Below are 19,794 nucleotides of genomic sequence, written 5' to 3' on the forward strand. Positions count from 1 at the left end.
AGCCTCAGGATCCTAATGAGGCTTCCCCCGTCCTCCTCAGTCCCACAGGGGTCTCGCTGCAGCCCTTCAAAATCCGACAGCCTGTTCAATATTTACCTTTCCAGGCTGCAGCGGGGGAGCTGTTTCGGCTCTCCTGGCGGAGATAGGCGGAAATAGCCGATCTCCGTCGGGTCCGCTCTACTGCGCAAGCGACTTGCGCCTATGCAGTAGAGCGGCCCGACGGAGATCAGCTATTTCCGCCTATCTCCGTGGGAAGAGCGGATACTGCGCCTGCACTGGAGCCACGGAGGTAAATCTTTACATTGCCGCCGCTTCGGGAGGATTTTCACCGCCACCGTGGGACCAAGGAGGACTGGGAAGCCTCAACAGGATCCGGAGGCTTCCCCCACCCAAGGTGAGTACCCCCCAGGGGACGTTTTCTCCTTACAGATTTTCTTTAAGTGTTAGGCACCGCACCACCAGGAATGTCTGACACGTCCCCAATCACAAATGTAAAACGTTTTGTCTAGAACTATATTTTTTTTTAATACCAAAACAACCTGCACCTGACTCATTACTATATTTACTACCGAAGAAGACTAGTCTAGCATAGTACTACAGTTCCCGCCCAGTAGAAGACGCTTTCCTACGCTGTCTCTATAAGAAGCGTAACCACGCCTCTCATTCAACCACAACAACATGCTGAAGGTCATTGCAACTACTTCCGTCCACGTGATGCTATACATCATCACGCAAATACCAGGCGCTTGTAAATGTAAATGAGTCTAGACCCGGGAGCGTTGTAGGGTTAACCAATCTACCCAAACAAGAACTTATATATAACCTATTAAAGTTATAACGTATTGCTCAGAAGCGCGGAAGCCTGTGGACTTCGGCGTTATCGCGCTGCACGACGAGGGGCGGGGCCTCACTGATTGACAGATCCCTCCATAGCTCGCGGCCAAAATGAACATTCTGCCAAAGAAGAGCTGGCACGTGCGCATTGCGCAATAAGGACAATGTTGCGCGCGTGCGGAAGGACGAGGCGCAGGCCGCAGAGGAGGAGCGCCAGCGCAGGAGAAGGGTGGAACTAGCCGAGCAGGAGGTGAGTGGTACACATGTGAAGAGGTAGAACCAGTTTAGCATTGTGTTGACACTGTTGTGACAAGTGTGGCTGCTGCCTCCTATTTTGCCAGTACACTGACTTACCAATTTCCTATCTCCTTTGCCTAACGCCAGCACAGCCTTACAGAGACGTTGGCTCCCTGCACAGCCTTACAGAGACGTTGGCTCCCTGCACAGCCTTACAGAGACTTTGGCTCCCTGCACAGAGTAGACCCGCAGAGACTTTGGCTCCCTGCACAGGCCCGCAGAGACTTTGGCTCCCTGCACAGGCCCGCAGAGACTTTGGCTCCCTGCACAGGCCCGCGGAGACTTTGGCTCCCTGCACAGGCCCGCGGAGACTTTGGCTCCCTGCACAGGCCCGCGGAGACTTTGGCTCCCTGCACAGGCCCGCGGAGACTTTGGCTCCCTGCACAGGCCCGCGGAGACTTTGGCTCCCTGCACAGGCCCGCGGAGACTTTGGCTCCCTGCACAGGCCCGCGGAGACTTTGGCTCCCTGCACAGGCCCGCGGAGACTTTGGCTCCCTGCACAGGCCCGCGGAGACTTTGGCTCCCTGCACAGGCCTGCGGAGACTTTGGCTTCCTGCACAGGCCCGCGGAGACTTTGGCTCCCTGCACAGGCTCGCAGAGACTTTGGCTCCCTGCACAAGCCCGCGGAGACTTTGGCTCCCTGCACAGGCCCGCGGCGACTTTGGCTCCCTGCACATGCCCGCGGAGACTTTGGCTCCCTGCACAGGCCTGCGGAGACTTGGACTTTGGCTCCCTGCACTGGCCCGCGGAGACTTTGGCTCCCTGCACAGGCCCGCGGAGACTTTGGCTCCCTGCACAGGCCCGCGGAGACTTTGGCTTCCTGCACAGGCCAGCGGAGACTTTGGCTCCCTGCACAGGCCCGCGGAGACTTTGGCTCCCTGCACAGGCCCGCGGAGACTTTGGCTCCCTGCACAGGCCCGCGGAGACTTTGGCTCCCTGCACAGGCTCGCGGAGACTTTGGCTCCCTGCACAAGCCCGCGGAGACTTTGGCTCCCTGCACAGGCCCGCGGAGACTTTGGCTCCCTGCACAGGCCCGCGGAGACTTTGGCTCCCTGCACAGGCCCGCGGAGACTTTGGCTCCCTGCACAGGCCCGCGGAGACTTTGGCTCCCTGCACAGGCTCGCGGAGACTTTGGCTCCCTGCACAAGCCCGCGGAGACTTTGGCTCCCTGCACAGGCCCGCGGAGACTTTGGCTCCCTGCACATGCCCGCGGAGACTTTGGCTCCCTGCACAGGCCCGCGGAGACTTTGGCTCCCTGCACAGGCCCGCGGAGACTTTGGCTCCCTGCACATGCTCGCTGAGACTTTGGCTCCCTGCACTTGCTCGCTGAGACTTTGGCTCCCTGCACTTGCTCGCTGAGACTTGGGCTCCCTGCACATGCTCGCTGAGACTTGGGCTCCCTGCACAGGCTCGCGGAGACTTTGGCTCCCTGCACAGGCTCGCGGAGACTTTGGCTCCCTGCACAGGCCCGCGGAGACTTTAGCTCCCTGCACAGGCCCGCGGAGACTTTGGCTCCCTGCACAGGCCCGCGGAGACTTTGGCTCCCTGCACAGGCCCGCGGAGACTTTGGCTCCCTGCACAGGCCCGCGGAGACTTTGGCTCCCTGCACAGGCCCGCGGAGACTTTGGCTCCCTGCACAGGCCCGCGGAGACTTTGGCTCCCTGCACAGGCCCGCGGAGACTTTGGCTCCCTGCACAGGCCCGCGGAGACTTTGGCTCCCTGCACATGCTCGCTGAGACTTTGGCTCCCTGCACATGCTCGCTGAGACTTTGGCTCCCTGCACATGCTCGCTGAGACTTTGGCTCCCTGCACAGGCCCACGGAGTCTTTGGCTCCCTGCACAGGCCCGCGGAGACTTTGGCTCCCTGCACAGGCCCGCGGAGACTTTGGCTCCCTGCACAGGCCCGCGGAGACTTTGGCTCCCTGCACAGGCCCGCGGAGACTTTGGCTCCCTGCACAGGCCCGCGGAGACTTTGGCTCCCTGCACAGGCCCGCGGAGACTTTGGCTCCCTGCACAGGCCCGCGGAGACTTTGGCTCCCTGCACAGGCCCGCGGAGACTTTGGCTCCCTGCACAGGCCCGCGGAGACTTTGGCTCCCTGCACAGGCCCGAGGAGACTTTGGCTCCCTGCACAGGCCCGAGGAGACTTTGGCTCCCTGCACAGGCCCGCGGAGACTTTGGCTCCCTGCACATGCTCGCTGAGACTTTGGCTCCCTGCACATGCTCGCTGAGACTTTGGCTCCCTGCACATGCTCGCTGAGACTTTGGCTCCCTGCACAGGCCCGCGGAGTCTTTGGCTCCCTGCACAGGCCCGCGGAGACTTTGGCTCCCTGCACAGGCCCGCGGAGACTTTGGCTCCCTGCACAGGCCCGCGGAGACTTTGGCTCCCTGCACAGGCCCGCGGAGACTTTGGCTCCCTGCACAGGCCCGCGGAGACTTTGGCTCCCTGCACAGGCCCGCGGAGACTTTGGCTCCCTGCACAGGCCCGCGGAGACTTTGGCTCCCTGCACAGGCCCGCGGAGACTTTGGCTCCCTGCACAGGCCCGCGGAGACTTTGGCTCCCTGCTCAGGCCCGAGGAGACTTTGGCTCCCTGCACAGGCCCGCGGAGACTTTGGCTCCCTGCACAGGCCCGCGGAGACTTTGGCTCCCTGCACAGGCCCGCGGAGACTTTGGCTCCCTGCACAGGCCCGCGGAGACTTTGGCTCCCTGCACAGGCCCGCGGAGACTTTGGCTCCCTGCACAGGCCCGCGGAGACTTTGGCTTCCTGCACAGGCCCGCGGAGACTTTGGCTCCCTGCACAGGCTCGCAGAGACTTTGGCTCCCTGCACAAGCCCGCGGAGACTTTGGCTCCCTGCACAGGCCCGCGGAGACTTTGGCTCCCTGCACATGCCCGCGGAGACTTTGGCTCCCTGCACAGGCCTGCGGAGACTTGGACTTTGGCTCCCTGCACTGGCCCGCGGAGACTTTGGCTCCCTGCACAGGCCCGCGGAGACTTTGGCTCCCTGCACAGGCCCGCGGAGACTTTGGCTTCCTGCACAGGCCAGCGGAGACTTTGGCTCCCTGCACAGGCCCGCGGAGACTTTGGCTCCCTGCACAGGCCCGCGGAGACTTTGGCTCCCTGCACAGGCCCGCGGAGACTTTGGCTCCCTGCACAGGCTCGCGGAGACTTTGGCTCCCTGCACAAGCCCGCGGAGACTTTGGCTCCCTGCACAGGCCCGCGGAGACTTTGGCTCCCTGCACAGGCCCGCGGAGACTTTGGCTCCCTGCACAGGCCCGCGGAGACTTTGGCTCCCTGCACAGGCCCGCGGAGACTTTGGCTCCCTGCACAGGCTCGCGGAGACTTTGGCTCCCTGCACAAGCCCGCGGAGACTTTGGCTCCCTGCACAGGCCCGCGGAGACTTTGGCTCCCTGCACATGCCCGCGGAGACTTTGGCTCCCTGCACAGGCCCGCGGAGACTTTGGCTCCCTGCACAGGCCCGCGGAGACTTTGGCTCCCTGCACATGCTCGCTGAGACTTTGGCTCCCTGCACTTGCTCGCTGAGACTTTGGCTCCCTGCACTTGCTCGCTGAGACTTGGGCTCCCTGCACATGCTCGCTGAGACTTGGGCTCCCTGCACAGGCTCGCGGAGACTTTGGCTCCCTGCACAGGCCCGCGGAGACTTTGGCTCCCTGCACAGGCCCGCGGAGACTTTAGCTCCCTGCACAGGCCCGCGGAGACTTTGGCTCCCTGCACAGGCCCGCGGAGACTTTGGCTCCCTGCACAGGCCCGCGGAGACTTTGGCTCCCTGCACAGGCCCGCGGAGACTTTGGCTCCCTGCACAGGCCCGCGGAGACTTTGGCTCCCTGCACAGGCCCGCGGAGACTTTGGCTCCCTGCACAGGCCCGCGGAGACTTTGGCTCCCTGCACAGGCCCGCGGAGACTTTGGCTCCCTGCACAGGCCCGCGGAGACTTTGGCTCCCTGCACAGGCCCGCGGAGACTTTGGCTCCCTGCACAGGCCCGCGGAGACTTTGGCTCCCTGCACAGGCCCGCGGAGACTTTGGCTCCCTGCACAGGCCCGCGGAGACTTTGGCTCCCTGCACAGGCCCGCGGAGACTTTGGCTCCCTGCACAGGCCCGCGGAGACTTTGGCTCCCTGCACAGGCCCGCGGAGACTTTGGCTCCCTGCACAGGCCCGCGGAGACTTTGGCTCCCTGCACAGGCCCGCGGAGACTTTGGCTCCCTGCACAGGCCCGCGGAGACTTTGGCTCCCTGCACAGGCCCGCGGAGACTTTGGCTCCCTGCACAGGCCCGCGGAGACTTTGGCTCCCTGCACAGGCCCGCGGAGACTTTGGCTCCCTGCACAGGCCCGCGGAGACTTTGGCTCCCTGCACAGGCCCGCGGAGACTTTGGCTCCCTGCACAGGCCCGAGGAGACTTTGGCTCCCTGCACAGGCCCGAGGAGACTTTGGCTCCCTGCACAGGCCCGAGGAGACTTTGGCTCCCTGCACAGGCCCGCTGAGACTTTGGCTCCCTGCACAGGCTCGCTGAGACTTTGGCTCCCTGCACATGCTCGCTGAGACTTTGGCTCCCTGCACATGCTCGCTGAGACTTTGGCTCCCTGCACATGCTCGCTGAGACTTTGGCTCCCTGCACATGCTCGCTGAGACTTTGGCTCCCTGCACATGCTCGCTGAGACTTTGGCTCCCTGCACATGCTCGCTGAGACTTTGGCTCCCTGCACATGCTCGCTGAGACTTTGGCTCCCTGCACATGCTCGCTGAGACTTTGGCTCCCTGCACATGCTCGCTGAGACTTTGGCTCCCTGCACAGGCCCGCGGAGACTTTGGCTCCCTGCACAGGCCCGCGGAGACTTTGGCTCCCTGCACAGGCCCGCGGAGACTTTGGCTCCCTGCACAGGCCCGCGGAGACTTTGGCTCCCTGCACAGGCCCGCGGAGACTTTGGCTCCCTGCACAGGCCCGCGGAGACTTTGGCTCCCTGCACAGGCCCGCGGAGACTTTGGCTCCCTGCACAGGCCCGCGGAGACTTTGGCTCCTTGCACATGCTCGCTGAGACTTTGGCTCCTTGCACATGCCCGCTGAGACTTTGGCTCCCTGCACATGCCCGCTGAGACTTTGGCTCCCTGCACAGGCCCGCGGAGACTTTGGCTCCCTGCACAGGCCCGCGGAGACTTTGGCTCCCTGCACAGGCCCGCGGAGACTTTGGCTCCCTGCAGAGGCCCGCGGAGACTTTGGCTCCCTGCACAGCCCCGCGGAGACTTTGGCTCCCTGCACAGGCCCGCGGAGACTTTGGCTCCCTGCACAGGCCCGCGGAGACTTTGGCTCCCTGCACAGGCCCGCGGAGACTTTGGCTCCCTGCACAGGCCCGCGGAGACTTTGGCTCCCTGCACAGGCCCGCGGAGACTTTGGCTCCCTGCACAGGCCCGCGGAGACTTTGGCTCCCTGCACAGGCCCGCGGAGACTTTGGCTCCCTGCACAGGCCCGCGGAGACTTTGGCTCCCTGCACAGGCCCGCGGAGACTTTGGCTCCCTGCACAGGCCCGCGGAGACTTTGGCTCCCTGCACAGGCCCGCGGAGACTTTGGCTCCCTGCACAGGCCCGCGGAGACTTTGGCTCCCTGCACAGGCCCGCGGAGACTTTGGCTCCCTGCACAGGCCCGCGGAGACTTTGGCTCCCTGCACAGGCCCGCGGAGACTTTGGCTCCCTGCACATGCTCGCTGAGCCTTTGGCTCCCTGCACAGGCCCGCGGAGACTTTGGCTCCCTGCACAGCCTTATACGGAGCTGTTTTCAGCATTACCGCATGCGGTAATGCTTTATGAATTGAGGCCTAAGTGTTGGTAAAATTTTGTCTGTGCATATGCAATTTTACCATTGTTTACGCAACCAGTTCAAATTGGCATCTGGGGAAAGCAGCGGAAAGGTCTTGTTTAGCCGATGACAAATGCTTTTCTGCTCAGAAAAGCATTTGGCAACCTTCAACAGCGGTTCCCAGAGCTTTGTCGTCAGGTTTTGACCTTTGCAGGGGGACATGAAACTGGCAGACATAGGCCTCAATTCACTAAGCTTATCTCCTGTCTAGAGTTGTTACCATGGTGATAAGGCATGTAGTATTCAGGAAACATTTTACCTCAGGCAAGCCAAAAGTTAACTCTTCTGTCTTTAAGTTAACTCTTTAATCCTTAAAATAACTCCAGAGTTAAAGACAGGCTGTTCATTAACTGCAAGTGAAAATAACTACAGAGGAGGTAAATTAACTACAGAAGAGGTAACGTAAGGAATGAAGAGATAAGATAACTCTCTTACTGTGCGGAGGTAAGTTTTCTCTTGCCTTATTATCTCCAGCATGATCTTAGTGAATTGAGGCCATAGTGTCCACAATGAGGCAATGGCCTCAATTCATTAAGATCATGCTGGAGATAATAAGGCAAGAGAAAACTTACCTCCACACAATAAGAGAGTTATCTTATCTCTCCATTCCTTAAGTTACCTCCTCTGTAGTTATTTTCACATGCAGTTAATTAACAGCCTGTCTTTAACTCTGGAGTTATTTTAAGGATTGGAGAGTTAACTTAAAGACAGAAGAGTTAACTTCAGGGCTGTGGAGTCGGTCCAAAAATCCACCGACTCCGACTCCGACTCCTCAGTTTAGGATTCCACCGACTCCGACTCCACGACTCCGACTCCTCTAATTTGCATATTACAATTTTGTTGATTAAAAGTATGTAACATGAAATTCGTCTCTTAACTGCCAACGCTTAGGAATTTTACAAGACAACTGAAGTGAGAAGGATATGTAGACTACTATATTTATTCCCTTTAGACTAAAACTAGTACTTGGTAAGAGTACTTGTAAAAGGTACAAACCGGAACAAAGAACATCTATCAGGCCCTAGGCAATGTAAGTGTGGGTACATGTAAGAATGATGTGCAGGTACTCTGCAGGGGAATGAGGAGATTGTAAACAAGACAACACCTCTGTGTTCAATGTGCACAGCATTCTCAGTGGATTCCCTGCAGCTCTGTGGGGAGTGCATATGTAGAGTATAGTACTACTGTGTAACAAAGTAAACCTGAGACAGATGAAATTAAAGTTTTATATATACCTGGGGCTTCCTCCAGCCGCCTTCAGGATAATCAGTCCCTCGTTGTACTCCTCCACCACCTGGGTCTTCTGCTATGAGTCCAGGTACTTGAGCCAGTCAGGCGTAGTGCGCATGTACACACTCCGCCGCCAGAAGCATGCTACACCTGTGCAGCACTATTGCGCAGGTGCAGAATGTTCCTGGCTGTGGGAGCGGCATGCGGCTGGACTGCGCTGACTGGCTGAATTACCAGGACTCATAGCAGAAGATTCGGGTGGTGGAGGACAGCGAGGGACTGATTAGCCTGAAGGGGGCTGGAGGAAGCCCCAGGTATGTATAAAACTTTACTTTTCATCCGTCTCAGTTACCCTTTAATTTGTAGTCACCAAACCAAATTTTAATAACATATCAAATTATTTGATTTCATCAGCAAAGGGAGTGCGTACATTTGCATAAATCAGCATCAATGCGGAATTATTTCCATCTCGTTGACCATCTCTATTAGTGACATGGCTACACATCAGGCTTTATTCTTACAGCATAGATGTTATTTAGTATAGATAAGAGATTCCTGTGTGCACATCATATATACAGTCACAATCAGATATGTATATCTGACCTTAAAAATACGGGGACTGCTTTATTGAAGCAGCACAAGTAACTAATTTTGATTGGTTCATTTCATTTTTGTAGACAAAGCACAGCTTTTACTGTATATATACTGTATATATACATTATTTTTAATGACTATTATCTGAGAAATAGAACATTTTATCATATTTTCTATTTTAATTACAGTTACAAATTCATTAGGAGTCGGAGTCGGTGCATTTTTTCCCGACTCCGACTCCAGGCACCCAAAATTGCCCGACTCCACGACTCCGACTCCACAACTCCGACTCCGACTCCACAGCCCTGGTTAACTTTAGGTTTGCCTGAGGTAAAATGTTGACATGCCTTATCACCATGGTGACCACGCTAGAAACGTTATTAAAGACAGGCGATAAGTTTAGTGAATTGAGGCCAATGAGTTTCACATGAATGGAAGCGGCAGTTGATCCATTTTAATTGTTGCTTTCGTTACCCGCTGGAAAGGACACATTTATCGTCCCCAAGTGTCAGTCTGTGCCAGCCCTAACATGTTGCGTACATAGCGGAAGTTGTGTTATGTGTACAATGCTTATTTTACACAAATAGCTGTACTCCCTCCAGGATGCTTTGTCGACAGTGTAGGTAGAAGTAAGACCTTTTTTTTTTTTTTTTTTTTTAAATTAATGGACACAGCATCTGCCATCTTAGTACCTGTCTTAACCATTTTACGTCCACCTACAGCCGATAGGCGGACCCAACTCCTGGGCCTAAAGGACCACTGTCAGCCGATCGGCTGACCAGCGGTGGGGCGTGCTTGTGCGGCGATCGCGTCACTGGTGACGCGATCTGCCACCGGCAATAGGCTCCGCCCACCTCGCGCCGTAACCCGCCGGCCAATTAGCAACGCCGGCGGGTTTTAAAATAACGATCTGCCCAATAAAAAGTGTATAATACACTTTGTTTATGTAACAAAGTGTATTATACAGGCTGCCTCCTCCTCTGATGGTCTCTTCGTCATGCAACCATGAGAGAGGACGGCAGCCCAGTGAGTAAAGGCACACACACATTTTTCACACACACAGACCCCCCCGATCGCCCACCCCAGCCCTCAGAACCCCCCCTGATCACCCCAGCAGACCAGTTTGCACCCAAGCACCCCCCTAAAAACCCATCAATCACTCCCTGTCACTATCTGTCAACGCTATCCCCTAGATTATGTCCCTAACTGCCCCCTAGGGTCCCCTGATCACCCACCCTACCCTCAGATCTCCCACAGACCACCCCCCTGTATACATTTGTATACATCTATCTTACCCACTGATCACCTGTCTATCACCCCTTGTCACCACCACCCATCAGAGCAGACCCTAAACTGTCCCTTGGGGGCACCTGATCACCCTCCCAGGCCCTCAGATTGCCCTCAGACCCCCCTCCTGATAACCTCCCCAGTGCATTGTTTACATCTATTCTCCCCTGTAATAACTCACTGATCTCCCATCGGTCACCCCCTGTGTCTGCCACCCATTAGATCAGGACCCAATCTGCCCCGTGCGGGCACCCAATCAACCCTCCACACCCTCAGATAGCCCTCAGATCCAACCCTCCCCCCCCCCGCCCATCACCTTTCCAGTGCATTGTATTTGATTGTGCTGTAATTGTATTTGATTGTCCCATGATCGGCTTTGATTGTCCCGTGATTTGAGTGCCCTGTGATTGCCCCCCCCCCCCACACACACACACACACACCCCAGATCACCCCCTTGTCACTATCCTAGTGATCTAAAAACAGTGATCAGTGAAAACTGTCACTTTTTTAGTATCACTAGTGTTAGCAGTTAGGCCAGTTAGCTAGGCCCCTTTGTTAGTGTCAGTTAGTGCTCAGCCCACTGCACCACAGTCACTAATTAGCGTCATCACTGTCGCTAATCAACATTGGTACTATATAGTATCTGTAAGTGATCATTACTGATCGCAGTCAGATCCATATTAGGGTCACTAGGAACCACTGATAAACACAGTGTTTGCCCGATCAGGCCTGATCGTTCGCGTGCACTTGCGTTCAGCCCGCCCCTCCGCAGTGAAATAATTTTTTTTTCTGATCACTGCAAAAAAAAAACAACACTGTACAATAGCTGTGGCACTGTAAAGATCAGTTTTGATTTTTTTTTTTTTTTATGAAAACTCACTGACCACAGCTTTCTGCTTCTTAAGTACTCCCTTTTGCTAGGTAGGTGCTCTATTTTCTGGGTAGTCTCAGAGGAATACCCCCTAAATTTAGCAGTCCACCATGGCAAGAAAGGGGTATTCCGATGATGAGATGTTCAGGTACATGGCCCAGTCGGATGAGGAGGATTGGGACACCTCATTCGACGAATCTTCTGGGTCAGAGTTTGAACCTGTAGAGAGCAGTGGCTCACATACTGATAGTGATGACGAGGTGGAGGTCCCGGCTAGAGCCAGGCGTACCACACCCCATGTCGTTGGACCGCAGGTGGCACAGGATCAGCCTCATGGGCAGCAAAGTGGTGCTAGTGCTGGTCTGAGATTTCATGGTGGGGCAGGCACCAGCAGCACAGCATCTCCTGGACTTAGCACCAGTGCTTCCTTATACCGTGGTGAAGTGGCGAGCACCAGCATGGAAGTTGAAACTGGTTCGGTGGCACGTGCAGTAAGATCACGGTCACAGCCACCAAGAAGACAGGCCCGTTCTACCCCTAGTTTACCAGAGGTGCTGGCAAATCCTGATTGGCATTCCCCTGATTCCGCTGCACCCGTACTGCCCCCTTTCACCGCCCAGTCTGGAGTCCATGTCGAGACAGATAATCTAGGATCGGTCCTAGACTTTTTCTATCTGTTCATCACCCAGGATCTCTTAGACCAACCATAAGGCCACACAATTTATAACCGCCAATCCGAATAACTTACTTGCCCAGCCCTTTCGGTGGAAACCAATCCAAGTTTCCGAAAATTAAATTGTTTTTGGGCCTTCTCCTTCACATGGGACTAGTCAAACAGAATGTGTTGCGGTCTTATTGATCTATGGACCCAGCATATCACGTTCCCTTGTACTTTGCTGCCATGTCCAGGACACGATTTAAGAACATCCTGTGCTTCCTGTACTTCAATGACAATGAAACCTGTCATCCTGCTTATGACCGGCTCCACAAAATTCAGCCCCTCATAGACCACCTGTCATCCAGATTTGCAGATGCTTATACCCCTGAACAGGATATCTGCGTAGACGAGTCCCTAATACGTTTTACCTGGCGCCTTCGCATCAAATAGTACATCCCAAGCAAGCACGCCCGGTATGGGGTGGAACTGTATAAGCTCTGTGAAAGGGCCACAGGCTATACATCTTATTTTAGGGTCAATGAGGGAAAAGACTCAAAATTGGAGCCGGTCAGATGCCCTGACTACCTGGGGAGCAGTGGAAAGGTTGTGTGGGACTTGGTGTCACCCTTGTTCCAGAAGGGGTACCATCTTTATGTGGACAATTATTACTCAAGTGTGGCCCTCTATCAGCACTTAAAAATAGAAGGAATCCGATGCTGTGGCACCGTGCGGCCTAGTCGCCGGGGCTTCCCCCAACGGCTCGTTACCACCAGACTTGAACGGTGGCAGAGGGCCGCCTTGTGTGCTGATGACCTGCTCGCGGTGAAATGGAAGGACAAGAGGGACGTTTACTTTCTGTCCACCATTCACGCAGACACGTCAGTCGAAATTCAACGGCGAACTGAGGTCATTGAAAAACCACCTTGTCGTCCACGACTATAATACTAACATGGGAGTGGTGGACTTCAATGACCAGAGGTTAGCGCCCTATTTAATTTCCCAGAAAACAAGACGCTGGTATAAAAAAGTGTCTTTTTACCGCATTCAGTTGGCAGTTTACAACAGCTTTGTTCTCTACAGTAAGGCTGGGAGAACTGTATCTTTTCTTCAATTTCAGAAAGAGGTCATTATGCAACTCCTGTATCCAGGAGGTGCCGTGGCCCAACCCCCAGATGCAACTAGCCAGCTGCATGGAAGGCATTATGCCTATCCGATTCCGAGTACCCCAGGTCAACTCACCCGAATAAAACGTTGTCGTGTCTGCAGCAGGGCTGGAATAAAGCGTGACACCACTGTTTACTGTCCCACCTGTCCTGACCAGCCTGGCCTATGCCTAGGGGAGTGTTTTGAGAGGTACCACGAGCAGGTACACTATTAGAGAGTAGGGAACTCCAGACACAGCAGTAGGCACACAAGGGTCTCTCAGTGCTATTTCACACTGGTGCGATGCGTTCGGGCAAATTGCCTAGCAAACGTCACACTTTGCGGTCCCCCCCCCCTACGCCGGAAGTGCTTGACTTAACGCTAGTGCATGCTTACGTTACTGCGTGGCTTCTGCGGCAATTTAGGTCGGCCCAGAAGTCATGTTAGTCTATGGCGACGCAGTTCATTACTAGGCCGAATGCTACTCTTGTGATATTCCCTGAAGGTCTGTTTTGGGCGATACGGTGCGGCGGGCTTGACCCACCGGATATGCCAATATGGAGTGTGCAACCAAACATCTGGTTTCGAGAGACCCTAATACACAGGGCTGCCAGAAACCTCTCCTTTCACTTGGGACAAAATGCGTAATGTACTTCACCACAACTCTGTGCTATTTGCACTTCGCACATTGTCCCATGGGGGAGGAGAGGTTTGTCCTCGGAAGGTAAGTAAAAAAAAAAAAAAAACACAGGTGAGCAAAAAAGTTAATGTTTGGTTCACAATATCAAGGTTTTGTTTGAAGAAGTTTATAAATGTTAATGAAGTTATTGCTCTGCTGCTTACTTGTGTGTTTTTTTTTTTCTCTGTTTTTCCATCCATTACCCTTCCAGGTGGACCGAGCGACCGACCAACCAGCTGCAGCACTGATGGTGCATCCTGACAGAAGCATTGCACTTCTGTCAGGTTACACAAAATTGGTGCATGCAGCGCTGCAGGACGAGATTTCTCCTCCGCAGTAAAATAGATACGTTTGTCGAGGCATATGAGCTGAGGGGCGGTGTTGGAGTTCCTATGCTTTGGCAAGCACTTTGTATCAAAAAAGAACTCTGGCAATGATTTGTTCATCCACATCGATCTGTGTGAATGGATAAATCGGGTTTGCCAGGGCATACGAGTTGAGTGGGTTTGGACGTTTTTGGGTGGCAGCTCCTATGTCCTGGCAGACGCCTTCCCCTCTTTTTTTCACATTTTTTTGGCAGATATTTTTTCATCCACATTGATTGATTGATTGATTGTTTGACGGTCATTTTTCCTTTCAGCCCAGAGTGCATTACCCGTATGCCCAATATAAGGAGTATAGCAGAAACTCCTAATACTGGCCATACATGCAATAATTGCAGAGACCCTAAAATGCCAGGACAGACCCCACGAATGATGCCATTTTGGAAAGAGGACACCCCAAAGTATTCCGTGAGGTGCATGGTGAGTTCATAGAAGATTTTATTTTTGTCACAAGTTAGCAGAAATTGTTTTTTTTTCACAAAATGTTATTTTCCGCTAACGTGTGGCAAAAATAAAATTTTCTATGAACTCATCATGGCCCGCATGGAATACCTTAGCGTGTATTCTTTCCAAAATGGGGTAATTTGTGGGGTTTGTTAACTGTCCTGGCAAGTGGGGGGGGGGGTGCTAAATTGTAAGCACCCCTGTAAAGCCTCAAGGTGCTCATTGGAATGTAGTACTTGAAATGTAGTACTTGAAATTTGTCAATTTTTTAGTAGCGCTGTTCATTTCTTTGCTATGTTTTAAATCAAACAAAAGGATAGTCCTTCAGACCTAAATGTAGATACAGTGGAACTTTGGTTTGCGAGTATAATTTGTTCTGGAAATATGCTTGTAACTCAAAGCACTCTTATGCCAAAGCAAATTTCCCTATAAGGATTAATGGAAACACAGGTGATTTGTTAAAAATGCTTACTAAAAATGACCGTACTGTATAAAATCAACATGTGTATGTCACTATAACTAACAGAATAATTGCTATCTGGCAGTGGCATAGCTAAGGAGTTGTGGGCCCCGATGCAAGTTGTACATTGCCCCCCCCCCCCCCCCCCCCCAAGCACTCTATACATAGCAATTGATACGGCGCACCAAAACCTGCCAATGGCAACTACAGTGTCTGAGGTGCAAGAAGGGGATGGGGAACAGTTTGTTAATAATTACCACTATTTAAAGTATCTATAGAAGTGATTATTATGAGCACAGGACCAATAGAGAGCTAATACTGCAGTTGAGGGAGGGCCCTTCGGGGCCCCTCAGACCCAAGGGCCCCGATGCGGTGGCTACCTCTGCAACCCCTATTGCTACGCCCCTGCTATGCTATCTTGTGACTCACCACAACCTTTTTTTTGTGTGTGTAGCTTTAACAAGGAACTTATCCAATGACAGCTGCTTTTTGCATGCTTTTGAGGATGTCATGGAAATGTGACATTGTGCAGATACAAAATCATAATTGGCTACTTTCTTCTTTATCAGTATACCTCCATCAAAGGCGTGTGGGCCCTTCAAAAACCAAGAGACCATATGGGAAACCATACCCACAGCAGTTCATTCTCTTCCAAAAATCGCAAGCAGTTTCTTCCTGTTCATTGGCTCGCAGGCCTTTGCAGTGCCGTTATTCCTGGTTTCCTGGTAAGTCCCTGATGGGCATTCCGCTATGATAATCCTCCGTTAACTGCAGCTCCTAGATATTTGTCTAACTGATGATTTCTATTTTGTTTCTGCCATCAAAAGCACTCTGATGTTCTATCTCATGGCGCTAAGCAATTCCTATGGAAATCTGGTGAACACCCTCAAAGACCAGCTACAAATGGTACAATTAATATTATTTAGTATTTATATAGCACTGACATCTTCCGCAGCGCTGTACAGAGTATATATATAGTCTTGTCACTAACTGTCCCTCAAAGGAGCTCACAATCTAGTCCCTACCATAACCTTATATCTATGTATGTATCATGTAGTGCATGTATGTTTTAGTCTAGGGTCAATTTAGGGGGAAGCAAATTAACTTATATGTATGTTTCTGGAATGTGGGAGGAAACCAGAGTGCCCGGAGAAAACCCACACCGACACAGGGAGACCATACAAACTCCTTGCAGATGTTGACCTGGCTGGTATTCGAACCGGGGACTCAGCGATGCCAGGCGAGAGCGCTAACCACTACGCCACCGTGCTGCCCTAAAATGAACCAGCACGTTGTAAAAATCTTCATATTTGCTGTGATAAATGCTTAGAGTGACTATTTTAAAGGATAAGTGTACTTTAATAGCATGCTTATCCTAAACACCCTTCCAAGTCCCCATGGACATCAATGCAAAAGAGGATGCCTTCTTTGTACAGTGCAGCATCAATAAGGTGTGAGCTGAAGCCAATAGTTACAGTATGATTACTTTTATTCTACTATAGAGATGTCGCAAACCGACGTTTTTCGGTTCGCGAACTTCCACGGAAGGTTCGGTTCGCGTAAAAGTTTGCGAACCGCAATAGACTTCAATGGGGAGGCGAGCTTTGAAAAATAGAAAAAATTTTGCTGGCCAGAAAAGTGATGGAAAACATGTTTCAAGGGGTCTAACACCTGGAGGGGGGCATGGATGAGTGGGATAGACACCAAAAGCCCCGGGGAAAAATCTGGATTTGACGCAAAGCAGCGTTTTAAGGGCAGAAATCACATTGAATGCTAAATTGCAGGCCTAAAGTGCTTTCAAACATCTTGCATGTGTATATGTTACGGCCAAAACCAGAAATCGGCCAATTCTAGAATTGGCCGGCCGTTTCTAGAACTGGCCGATTTGACGTCGGCCAAAGTCCAAAATGCTGGGAAATTCTGACATTGGCCGGCCAGTTCTAGAAATGGCCAAAGTCAGTCGGCCAAAGTCCAAAATGTACAAGTCCCGAGTCCTTTCCGACAGCACAAAAGGCACTCAGAACCTCGTCTCTGCTCTGAAAGATACAAAATAGCATAAGAACCTTAAAGGGACACTTAAGTCAAACAAAAAAAAATGAGTTTTACTCACCTAAGGCTTCCAATAGCCCCCTGCAGCTGACCGGTGCCCTCGCCGTCTCCCTCCGATCCTCCTGGCCCCGCAGGCAGCCACTTCCTGTTTCGGTGACAGGAGCTGACAGGCTGGGGACGCGAGTGATTCTTCGCGTTCCCAGACACATTAGCACCCTCTATGCTGCTATATGGTATATGATATATGCTATAGCAGCATAGATGGCGCTATTGTGGCCAGGAACGCGAAGAATCACTCGCGTCCCTAGCCTGTCAGCTCCCGTCACCGAAACAGGAAGTGGCTGCTGGCGGGGCCAGGAGGATCGGAGGGAGACGGCGAGGGCACCGGACAGCTGCAGGGGGGCTATTGGAAGCCCCAGGTGAGTAAAACTCATTTTTTTTGTTTGACTTAAGTGTCCCTTTAAGACTCAAACACACTCTAAGCGCTTTTCTGAGCGCTTGATTAGCGCTTTCTGAACAATTTTTCAAAATATCTCCCATGCACTTTCACTTAAATTGCGGTAAAAATCGCCACGATTGCGTACTTTTTTACGTGTATGTGGCGATTTTTTTTACCGCAATTTTAATGAAAATGAATGGGAACGATTTTTAAAAAGTGCTCACAATGTGCTAATCAATCGCAAACGCTCAGAAAAGAGCTTATAGTGTGTCTGAGCCCTTAAAGAAAAACGTCCTTTATTACAAAATGTATTTGTTACAGCGGATAATCTGCAGTGTGTCTACATCCTGCTTTCATGGAAGCAGACATATTATCCTGTGTTTACCAATTACATTCCTGAGCCGACCCAGCTGAGACATCAAATTTCAATGGTGATTAGTCACAGATGAAGAGGAATTAGACAGACTAAATTCATACAGGCGCATTTCTCCGTTTTTCGTTTGTCCTGTGCAAGAGTTCAGGTCCACTTATGAGGGGACAGGGAGAGGTGAACTGCGCAGCCAAAGTGGGAAGGCAGACAGAAGAAAGCATACGGGAGGCAGAGATGCAGCGTCAGGAAAACATGTGGTGGAGAGTGGGGAGCTCATCAAAACATCGCTGGGGAACAGCCTGGGAAGTTGGAATCAATGGAGCTGAATAGCAGGGGAGACGGAGGCGGGGAACTCATCAAGACATCGCAGGGCTCAGCCCGGGAAGACAGAAGCCTGGGAGTCAAATAGCAGGGGAGGGGAGAATGAGCCGAACAGCCAGAGAGACAGCAAGCAGACGTGAAAGAAGGGTGAGGCGAGCTGACAAGAGGCAGCAGGGACTCAGAACTTCGGGACTTGGCCGGCCACATCTAGCCAGAATGCGTTCTGGCCGGCCAAAGTCCACAAAAAGCCTCCATTTCGCAAACTGGCCGCTTCAGCCGGCCATTTCTAGCTTTGACCGGCCAGAACCCGAAGTGGCCAGACTTCGGGTTCTGGCCGTAACATATACATCAATCAGGGAGTGTAATTAGAGTCCTGCTTCACACTGACATACCAAACTCACTGTGTAACACACCGCAAACATCTGCTTGCGTAGTGACGGCCGTGCTGGACTGGTGCGCACCATGGCCAGAGTGCAGGCCGTGGCAGTTTTCCAGCCCATATGGTCACCGGGCTATGGCTGTCCAGTATATGGCAGATTTTCTGCTCAGCTCTGACCACTGGATGGTTGTGAATATACTGATGGTTTTCTCTCTTCCCTCTAGGAAAGAAGCCGAAAGATATTTCTGAGTCAGGCACAACAGTAAGCACAACGCAAGCTTCTCCAACATTATACTAAATCCATGAACAATCTAATCACATGGGGATTTGTGAGCCTTCATCTGTTCAGCTCTTTTCTACAGCTGGAATCATTGGACTAGTATGGCTGCACTGGCAGGACATTGTGCAGCAATCTTCTGCTATTATACTTGGCAGCAGCAAATAAACGGCCTGCACCAGGAGTTTGAAGTTAAAGGGAATCTGAATTGAAAATAAACTTATGAGATAATGATTTGTATGTGTAACACTTCTAAGAAATAATACATTAGCAGCAGAGATATGAGTCTAATGTTTTCAGTACAGGAAGAGTTAAGAAACTCCAGTTATCTATGCAAAAGAGCGTATCTGATGATGCAATGTTATAAAAAAAAAAACTATATAACTGAAACTAAAATATGAGACTATTTTCTTTGCTACTAATGTTCTAGTAATTATTTTTTTGCTGCAGTGTCACTTTAAACATTTGTTTTGCACCGACAAAGCTCAGTGTTGGACTGGGCTGGTGTCAAGCTAAGGAAATCCACCTGCTGGCCAAGCAGCAGAAACCAGAGATCTGGTCCGATCAATGTGTTTGATCGATTTTGGCCAAACATTGATCAAATGATCTTTTGATTTGGCCAATCGCTACATTGATTTCCAGAGGTTTCGATCAGAGTGAAACGGGTGAAATGGCCACCTTTACTGAGTTAGTGGGGATAATCGTTGTCCTCTATTCAAGAATCCGAGAAACTCCTCACTCAGAAGAGAATCCAGAAGATATCCACACGCCTTGATAAAGGGGGACCCTGTGCGCCCCTCGAAACAATTGTCCATTCTTAGTGGAAGCTGAGCACAATAAATTCACTGCAACATTGGTGTGCTGATATCTTCTGGATTCAATTGTGAGGTGATACTGCCTATGCCACCATATCAAGTACCCAGCCTTTAGATGGAGTGTCCACTCAAAAAACTTTGTGCAGCTCTCTCAGATGAGGCCACCTTATTGTAAATTTTGTGATATTCCTATCTGGACATGACAGTAACTAAAATGTCTTGATGGTCAGACTTGAAACAAGAAAATGTTGTAAAGGGTGTGTGTGTGTATCCCATAAAACACATGGTGGCAGCTACCTTTGGATGTTGGGTTAAAGGGGAACTGAAGAGAGAGGTATATGGAGGCTGTCATGTTTATTTCCTTTTAGACAATACCAGTTGCCTGGCAGCCCTGCTGATCC

The 19,794-nt window shown here is 52.0% G+C and overlaps 1 long non-coding RNA gene across 1 annotated transcript; it reads left to right on the forward strand.

Annotated features, from left to right (window-relative positions):
- Positions 1-717: 717 nt before the first annotated feature.
- On the forward strand, positions 718-18,812 carry LOC137521665 (uncharacterized). The gene is made up of 4 exons (XR_011022174.1): positions 718-1,084; positions 15,313-15,468; positions 15,571-15,649; positions 18,526-18,812. It is a non-coding gene; the product is annotated as an uncharacterized lncRNA (long non-coding RNA).
- Positions 18,813-19,794: the final 982 nt, after the last annotated feature.

The sequence above is a fragment of the Hyperolius riggenbachi genome, chromosome 6, assembly GCF_040937935.1.
Source record: "Hyperolius riggenbachi isolate aHypRig1 chromosome 6, aHypRig1.pri, whole genome shotgun sequence".
Taxonomy (NCBI): domain Eukaryota; kingdom Metazoa; phylum Chordata; class Amphibia; order Anura; family Hyperoliidae; genus Hyperolius; species Hyperolius riggenbachi.